Source organism: Papio anubis, chromosome 13, assembly GCF_008728515.1.
Source record: "Papio anubis isolate 15944 chromosome 13, Panubis1.0, whole genome shotgun sequence".
In the NCBI taxonomy this organism is placed as follows: Eukaryota; Metazoa; Chordata; class Mammalia; order Primates; family Cercopithecidae; genus Papio; species Papio anubis.
The window spans coordinates 81346031-81355116 of record NC_044988.1 but is presented as its reverse complement, the minus strand read 5'-3'; the positions used below and the strand labels follow the sequence as shown (position 1 = coordinate 81355116).

The window sequence follows — 9086 nt, the reverse complement described above, 5'->3', positions numbered from 1 at the left end:
GGTCATGACTCAAAGGTCAATAGCTACTGGGATGTAATCAACCTATTGTTATTTGCATATATCTATAATCACAGCATGTGAGTCATACTATACATTAGTGAGGCCATTTTTGGAAAATATAAGTTGCTCCAACATATTTGAAGATGTTACAAAAATTAAGATGTTTATGTAAGATTTAAAAATATGTTCTAACAATAAAAAGAAAGTAAAATTTACTCACAAAATTTCCTTCTTACCTGGGTTCCACTTATACCTTCCAAGCATCACCTATCTCGAGCAGGTGGCTCCAAAGCCATAGTTCTTGTATACAGAGAAATTAAAAAGACCAAATAAGTAGTTTCTGCTTTCAAACTTACATACTCTCTACTTTAAAAAATGTATTTCAATCCCTTACCTGATACTTAAAAACTTAGAGAAGGGAAAATTAGCTTCAATCTTAAGATTTGGAGAGGCCACACCTTTTTGGGTATCCCACCTTCGGGTGTGTAGCAGTAATGAGGGAGCATGACTGTATACTTGTCCCCATACACTCCCAGCGTCTGCTGGGCCGGGGCTGTGCTCTCTGAATATTTGGTAACATGGCAGTTACTATCTTCTGGCTACTGCCTTCTGAAAGCCTGCCAAGAGCATACCTGTCTTGTGCAACCTACAAACTCTTCTTATAGCACAGGCTCTGCTATGACATGGACCAGAGCAAAGGTAGGCACTGCAAAGTTATTTCTTCCCAGTGAGGCAAGTATGGTTGAGCACACATCCTTGCTTTGCTTACAGGAGAAACAGACTGATCAACTGGCATGAAACGTTGAAACATGAACTTACACTACCATTTGAAAAGAATCAGTCCTAATTGCAAAGGTCGTGAAAATGAATTTGAAAGCATAGTGCAGCATGGTTGAAAGAGGGATATAATAATATCAGTCAATAATTATTGAGCACTTTGCACAACATATTTTAGTTAACTTTCACAATGAGCCCTACAAACTGGATATTACTATTATCTCCATTCTTGTGGATTGAGAAACTGAAGCTTTGAGGGTTGAGGTAACTTGTTCACAGTTACACAGCTGGTAAGTGGTGGAACTGGAATTCAAATCCAAGCAGTCTGACTCTGATAGTTACCTTCCTAATGCTAAGCAATGCTTCTGGACCCTCCAAGCCAACTGTTACTGCTCTGAAGCCTGGTTGAATTAATGATGTCACCACCCACTGGTCCCCAAACTCAGGAGTCATCTTGACTAATCTTCTTCATTCCTCTCACATCCATTTAATGTGTTTGTTGAGGCTCTGCCATGTGCCAGGTAGTATGGGTACAATGGCAAATAAAACAGTAAAAATTCCTGCCCAAGTTAAGGCAATGAGGGTCTTCTCTGGGGTTGCAAAATTTGTATTTATTTATTTATTTATTTATTTATTTATTTATTTATTTTTGAGACAGAGTCTTGCTCCGTTGCCCAGGCTGGAGTGCAGTGGCATGATCTCCGCTCACTGCAACCTCTGCCTCTCAGGTTCAAGCAATTCTCCTGCCTCAGCCCTCCAAGTAGCTGGGATTACAGGCACCCACCACCACGCCTGGCTAATTTTTTTGTTTTTAGTAGAGACAGGGTTTCACCATATTGGTCAGGCTGGTTTTGAACTCTTGAACTCAAGTGATCCGCCCCCCTCGGCCTCCCAAAGTGCTAGGATTACAGGCATGAGCCTCTGCACCCTGCCGGGGTTGTATAATTTGGAATCAGATAGAGGAAATATCAGTTTCCTTCTGGTAGTGAAACAGGGAGATGCAAGACCAGGGAGCATCTTGCCGTCATGTTTCCTGAATTTCCTGTGGAGAAATTCAGAGGAAAGTGAGCCTGACATTTAGAGAAAGTCGGAAGTGAGAGATGCAGAGAGGAGCCGGGCAGCAGTGTCCAAGACGCTGTTTCCAGCTGTCTCCAGGCCAGTGCACCCTGCTCTTACTGCATTTCTGTTCATCTTTTAACAATTTCCACTTTCTGCCTAATGGTTAGAGTTGTGTTTCTGTCACTTGCAACCAAATCATCCTTGAATGATACAGACAAAGCAAACAGTCACCCACAATCCCACACTCAGATATCACCCATCTTCACATTGTGGTGTATATTCTCCCAGTATCATCGCTTAAAGCACCTGTCCAGCTCCCTCATCCTGATCACGGCTCCGATTCATAGAGACTGACCTCCAGGTGCCATGTGAATACACTTATTCCTACTCATCTGGCCATAGTTTATTAATCCAGACATTCACTTCCAGCCCATATTGGGACTATCAGAAAAATTCCTAAAATTTTACCTTTGGGCTATAAAGACACAGGGACTAGATGGGAATCATTTCATCAAAGTTGTAGAGGGAGAAGTTCCTCAAATCTATCTGTTGAGAAGAATCCTGGCATTATCCTTCCTTATCTGATCATATCTTAAAAGTGTAACTTCCTGGCCTGGCATGGTGGCTCATGCCTGTAATCCCAGCACTTTGGGAGGCCAAGGCAGGTGGATCACGAGGTCAGGTGCTCGAGACCAGCCTGACCAACATGGTGAAATCTCCCTCTCTACTAAAAATACAAAAATTAGCTGGGAATGGTGGCATGCACCTGTAATCCCAGCTACTCAGGAGGCTGAGGCAGGAGAATTGCGTGAACCTGAGAGGTGGAGGTTGCAGTGAGCCGAGATTGCACCACTGCACTCCAGCCTGGACGACAGAGCAAGACACTGTCTAAAAAAAAAAAAAAAAAAAAAAAAGTGTAACGCTTCCTGCAATTTCATGAGATATTCCAGCATTTTTCCAATAATTTCATTCCCTCTTTTTTCTTTAAGTTGGCTAAATCAGCCTTGGCTTCTTACAAACAGAAGAGTTTAACTCTTAAATTCTTTCAGATTTTCTCTATCTGTGGATATGTGCAAATATATAACATGTAATAAAAATAGGACCATACTCTATAAACCATTTTGTTAGATATATGAACATTTTTCAAAGACAATAAATATTATTTATTATTGACAATATAATACTGTACATATGTACTATTGTTTCTTTAACCTACTTCTTATTTTTGCCATTTAGGGGGTTTAATATTTTTCTCTATTATTTAAAACTTCTACTTCTTTTTTAGGATAAATTCCTGACAGTCACATTGCTGGGCAAAGTAAACGCAATTTGGAAGACTCTTAATTTATATAACCAAATTATTTTAGAAAATGTGTGCCAATTTACATTGTCATTTTTGAAGAATTACAGTAATTTTCTTATATGACCAACAACATTAGAAATTGTAATTATTTTGTATGTTTGTCAATCTAGTAAACAAAATGACACCCCTTTGTTTTAACTGGCATTTGTTTGATTGTTGTGAAACGAATCTTTTTTCAACCCAAATTCATGGCTATTTGTGTAATTTCATTTGTAAAATGTGTGTTTTGGGGCTCACTTTGGCGGCACATATACAAAAATTAGAACAATACAGAGAAAATTACCATGACTCCTGCATAAGGATGACATGCAGATTTGTGAAGAATTCCATATTTTCATAAGAATGATACAATGAACTTTCGGGACTGGGGGTGAAGGTCGAATGGGGAGTGGAGGTTAAAAGACTACATATTGGGTACATTGTGCAATGCTTGGGTGATGGGTAGGCTACAGTCTCAAAAATCACCACTAAAGAACTTACCTATGTTACCCAAAACCACCTGTACCCCAAAAACTATTGAAATAAAAATTTAAATTTAAAAAAAATTTAAAAAAATATCTGTTTTGGTCCTTTGTCCACTTTTCTGTTGGAATTTTAATTTTTTCATTTTTAATTTGTAAGAAATATAAAAATGTAAAAAGAAATATATATTTTCAAAATACATTTGGTATTTGAAAAATATTTATGCAGTCACTATTTTTCCAGTTTCATGATTGTCTTTTATTTATTCTTTGTTATTGTTTTTATTGTTGCTGCTTTACAGAAGTATTTACTTTTATGTAACCTTTAGTCTTATTAGTATTTTCCTTTGCAGTTTCTGATTTTTATGCTATGCTTTCAAGGGCTTTTCTTTCTTTCTTTCTTTCTTTTTTTTTTGAGTTGGGAGTCTTGCTCTGTCACCCAGGCTGGAGTGCGGTGGCGGGATCTTGGCTTATTGCAACTTCTGCCTCCTAGGTTCAAGCAATTTTCCTGCCTTAGCCTCTTGAGTAGCTGAGATTACAGGCACTGGCCACCACGCCAGGCTGATTTTTCCATTTTTAGTAGAGACGGAGTTTCACCATGTTGGCCAGGCTGGTCTTGGACTCCTGACCTCAGGTGATCCACCCCCCTAGGCCTCCCAAAGTGCTGGGATTACAGGCATGAGCCACCACACCCGGCCTCTAAAGGGTTTTCGCATGCCAGTATTATATGAATATTCACCTACATACAGGCACACCTTGTTTTGTTACACTTCACTTTATTGTACTTCACAGATATTGCATTTTTTCCAAATTGGAGGTTTGTAGCAACACTGCACGAAGCAAATCTCTTAGTGCCTTTTTCTTAACAGTTTTTGATAACTCATGTAATATTTTAAACTTTTCCATCATTACGATGAGGCTGGAGTGCAGTGGCACAATATCGGCTCACTGTAATCTTGCTTCCCGGGTTCAGGTGATTTTCCTGCCTCAGCCTCCCGAGTAGCCGGGACTACAGGTGCACGCCACCATACACGGCTAATTTTTGTATTTTTAGTAGAGACAGGGTTTTGCCATGTTGGCCAGGCTGGTCTCAAACTTCTGACCTCAAACGATCCACCTGACTCAGCCTCCCAAAACGCTAGGATTACAGGCATAAGCCCCTGCACCCGCGAAGACAACAAACTTAATTGAAAAACGCTGCGTGTGTTCTGACTGCTCCACTGACTGCTGTTCCTTATCTGGCTTCCTCTCCTTGAGCCTCTCTATTCCCTGACACACAATAATATTGAAATCAGGTCAATGAATAACCCTACAATGACCTCTAAGTGTTCAAGTGAAAGGAAGAGTCACATGTTTCTCACTTTAACTCAAAAACTAGAAATGATTAAGCTTAGTAAGGAAGCCAGATGAAAGCCAAGATAAGCTTTCAAAGCTAGACTTCTCGTGCCAAAGAGCCAAGTTATGAATGCAAACGAAGAGTTCTTGAAAGAAATTAAGAGAGCTACTCCAGTGAACATACAAATGATCAGAAAGCAAAACAGCCTTATTGTTGAGACGGAAAAAGTTTTAGTGGTCTAGGTACAAAATCAAAGCAGCCACAACGTTCTCTGAAGCCAAAGCTTAATCCAGAGCAAGGCCCTAACTCTTTTCCCTTCTATGAAGGAAGAGAGAAGTGAGGAAGCTGCAGAAGGAAAGTTTGAAGCCAGCAAAGGTTGGTTCATGAGGTTTAAGGAAAGACGCCATCTCTGTAACATAAAAGTACAAAATGAAGTGGCAAGTTTTGATGTAGAAGCTACAAGTTATCCAGAAGATTTAGTTAAGATAATTGATGAAGGTGGCTACACTAAACAACAGATTTTCAGTGTAAATGAAATAGCCTTCTAGTAGAAGAAGATGCCATCTAGGACTTTGATAGTTAGAAGTTAATGTCTTCCTTCAAAGCTTCAAAGGACAGGTCGACTGTCTTTTTAGGGTCAAATGCAGCTGGTAACTTTAAGTTGAAACCAATGTTCATTTACCATTCCCAAAATCCTAGGGCCCTTAAGAATTACACTAAATCTCACGCCTGTAATCCTAGCACTTTGGGAGGCCAAGGTGGGATGATTGCCTGAGCTCAGGAGTTCGAAACCATCCTGGGCAACATGGTGAAATCACGTCTCTACTAAAATACAAAAAAATCAGTCAGGCGTGGCGGTGTGTGCGTGTAGTCCCAGCTACTTGGGAGGCTGAGGCAGGAGAATTTGCTTGAACCCAGGAGGTGGAGGTTGCAGTGACCCGAGATCACGCCACTGCACTCCAGCCTGGGCAACAAAGCGAGACTCTGTCTAAAAAAAAAAAAAAATTACACTAAATCTACTCTGCCTGTGCTCTATAAATGGAACAACAAAGCCTGAATGACAGCACATCTACTTATAGCATGGTTCACTGAATATTTTAAGCCCACTGTTGAGATCTACTGCTGAGAAGAAAAGATTCCTTTCAAAATATTACTACTCATTGACAATGCACCTGGTCACCCAAGAGCTATAATGGACATGTACATGGAAATTAAGGTTGTTTTTATGCCTGCTATCACAACATCTATTCTGCAGCCCATGGATCAAGAAGTCATTTCTAGTTTCTAGTCTTATTTAAGAAATACATTTCATAAGGCTAGATCTGTAATAGACAGTGATTTCTCTGATGGATCTGGGTAAAGTATAATAAATTGAAACTCTCAATATTGAAAATATTGAAAGGATTCACTATTCTAGATGCTTTTAGGAAGAATATCTGTGGTTTATGGGAGGAGGTCAAAATATCAACATTAACAAGAGTTTGAAAGAAGTTGATTCCAAACCTTGTGAATGACTTTGAGGGGTTTAAGTCACTGCAGGTGTGGTGGCAATAGCAAGAGAACTAGAATTAGAAGTGGAGCCTGAAGATGTGATTGAATTGCTGCAATCTCATGATAAAACTTGAACAGACGACATGTTGCTTCTTATGGACGAGCAAAGAAAGTGGTTTGTTGAGATGACATATACTCCTGAAGAAGATGCTAGAAATATTGTTGAAATAGAAACAAAGGATTTAGAATATTCCATAACCTTAGCTGATAAAACAGTGGCAGGGTTTGAGGGGATTGACTCCAATTTTCGAAGGAGTTCTACTATGGATACAATGCTATCAGACAGCATGGCATGCTACAGAAAAATCTTTAGCCAAAGGAAGAGTCAATCAATACAGCAATCTTCATTATCGCTTTATTTTAAGAGATTGACACAGGCACCCCAGCCTTCAGCAACCACCACCCTGATCAGTCAGCAGCCATCAACACTGAGGCAAGACCCTCCACCAGCAAAAAGATTCTGACTTGTTGGAGGGTGAAATTATCGTTATCATTTTTTTAGCAATAAAGTCTTTTTGTTGTTGTTGTTGTTGTTCTATGCTTCCCTATATAAGACTTAAGTCCTGATTAGGTTTTCACATATTTATTTCATAGTTTTCACATATTTGTTTCACAGTTATCCATCTATACCCCAACTCAAGCTTTGTAGACCAGCTTGCCCAAAGGTCTCAGGTGTCCAGAAATCTGGATGTCTGAGGAGACAGGGTCTTGTGTTGTCTTTATTGCATCCTTGAGAGATTACTGGGCTCTGGAGTTATTATATGCTCCCACCTTGGCTGGGACAACTGGACTTCAGCCACACCATGGCTTTCACTTTTATTTTTATTATTTTGAGTTTCTTGGGATATTTATTATTATTATTCTTATTTTTAGCGACAGAGTATCACTCTATCTCCCAGCCTGGAGTGCAGTGGTAAGATCTCAACTCACTGCAAACTCTGCCTCCCAAGTTCAGGTGATTCTTGTGCCTCAGCCTCCTGAGTAGCTGGGATTACAGGTGTGTGCCACCATGCCCAGCTAAGTTTTGTATTTTTTTTTTTTTAAGATACGGAGTCTCGCTCTGTCGCCCAGGCTGGAGTGCGGTGGCGTGATCTCAGCTCACTGCAAGCTCCGCCTCCCGGGTTCATGCCATTCTCCTGCCTCAGCCTCCCGAGTAGTTGGGACTACAGGCGCCTATCACCATGCCTGGCTAATTTTTGTATTTTTAGTAGAGACGGGGTTTTGCCATGTTGGCCGGGCTGGTCTCAAACTCCTGGCCTCAAGTGATCCACCTGCCTCGACCTCCCAAAGTGCTTGGATTACAGGCATGAGCCAATGCATCTGGCCTGATCTTCTTGATTTTTTTAGGGTGAATTTTGTTTAAATCCCTGTCATTAAATGTTAATCATTTTTGTTATTATTTGTTTAGTAATAAAAGTATTATCAAATGATGGTATTCCATTAGTATTTATAAGTTGTATTTTCTAAATAATACACTGGTAGTTCCAGGTTTATCTGGAGAGACAAGGAATGACTGTTGCATTGGGACGCTGAATGTCATGACTGCTCTAGAACAGATATGAGGCAGGTGTTGGCCTATTTCATCCCCAAATGAGCAGTGAGCCCCTCTCTCCCTGCACTACCATCATATCAAGCCTTGCTCTTTGCAAAACACCTCCACACACGTTACCTTATTTCCTCCTAACATTTCTCTGAGAAAAGCGGTGATCATCTCCAATTTACAGAAAAGATAAAATCAGAAGTTATACAACCAAAACTTAGATGTAACAGGACTTGATCAGAAGTTTAACTGATTCGCCTGGTACAAAGTTGTTTAACTTTTTACATGAAATATTTGTCATCCCCTCTCGACCCAGCCCACTCCCCCATTTGCTTTCTCTTATCACAAAGTCCTTAGTTTAGTATTTTCCGAGGTCAAACTCTGGGTTCTCTGCCCTCTAGTCTCCACATTCTCTAAGCTTATTTTTCACCTAGGTTTCTTACAGGACTGAGTATGGGACCGTGGTTTAGCTTGAAAAGAGACAAGCTTATATTACTTGAAAGGAGAGGGCATGTATTCTGAGGTTTGCAGTATAACCTGAACTTTTTGCATTTTTAGGTGGAGAAAGGGGTCAAACAGCCCTGCCACATCTGAAGAGTTGACCTATGGCCTTGTTGTAAGATAATTTTTTTGCTTTAGGGCCGCTACAGTGAGAAGTAAAGCTTTGAAGTGTATTGGGTTAGTAGAGATCTTGGTAGAAATGGAGAGCTGTGTATTAGAGATTTTCATATCAAGCAGTTTATGGTACTTGTTAACATTTTCTAAATCTTCATGTCAGTAACTAAATTCTTTTGAAACTCAGGATAAATATAGTTATTTCCATTGCTTTATTTATTTAATAGTTAGGTTTGCCAGAGATTTATCTCTTTAATTGGTTTTTGTTTTCCCCAAGAAACAGCTCTTGAGTTGATTTATCTGTTCTATCCATTTTTGTTTCCTAATTAGTAAGCTTTTACTTTCATCTTTATCATCTTAATCTTCTTGGTATTTTTAGGATGA

General features: G+C 39.8%; 1 non-coding gene across 1 annotated transcript; it reads left to right on the top strand.

Annotated features, from left to right (window-relative positions):
• The first annotated feature begins 3428 nt into the window (after positions 1 to 3428).
• On the top strand, positions 3429 to 3535 carry LOC116270213. The gene has a single exon (XR_004178128.1). It is a non-coding gene; the product is annotated as a U6 spliceosomal RNA (small nuclear RNA).
• Positions 3536 to 9086: the final 5551 nt, after the last annotated feature.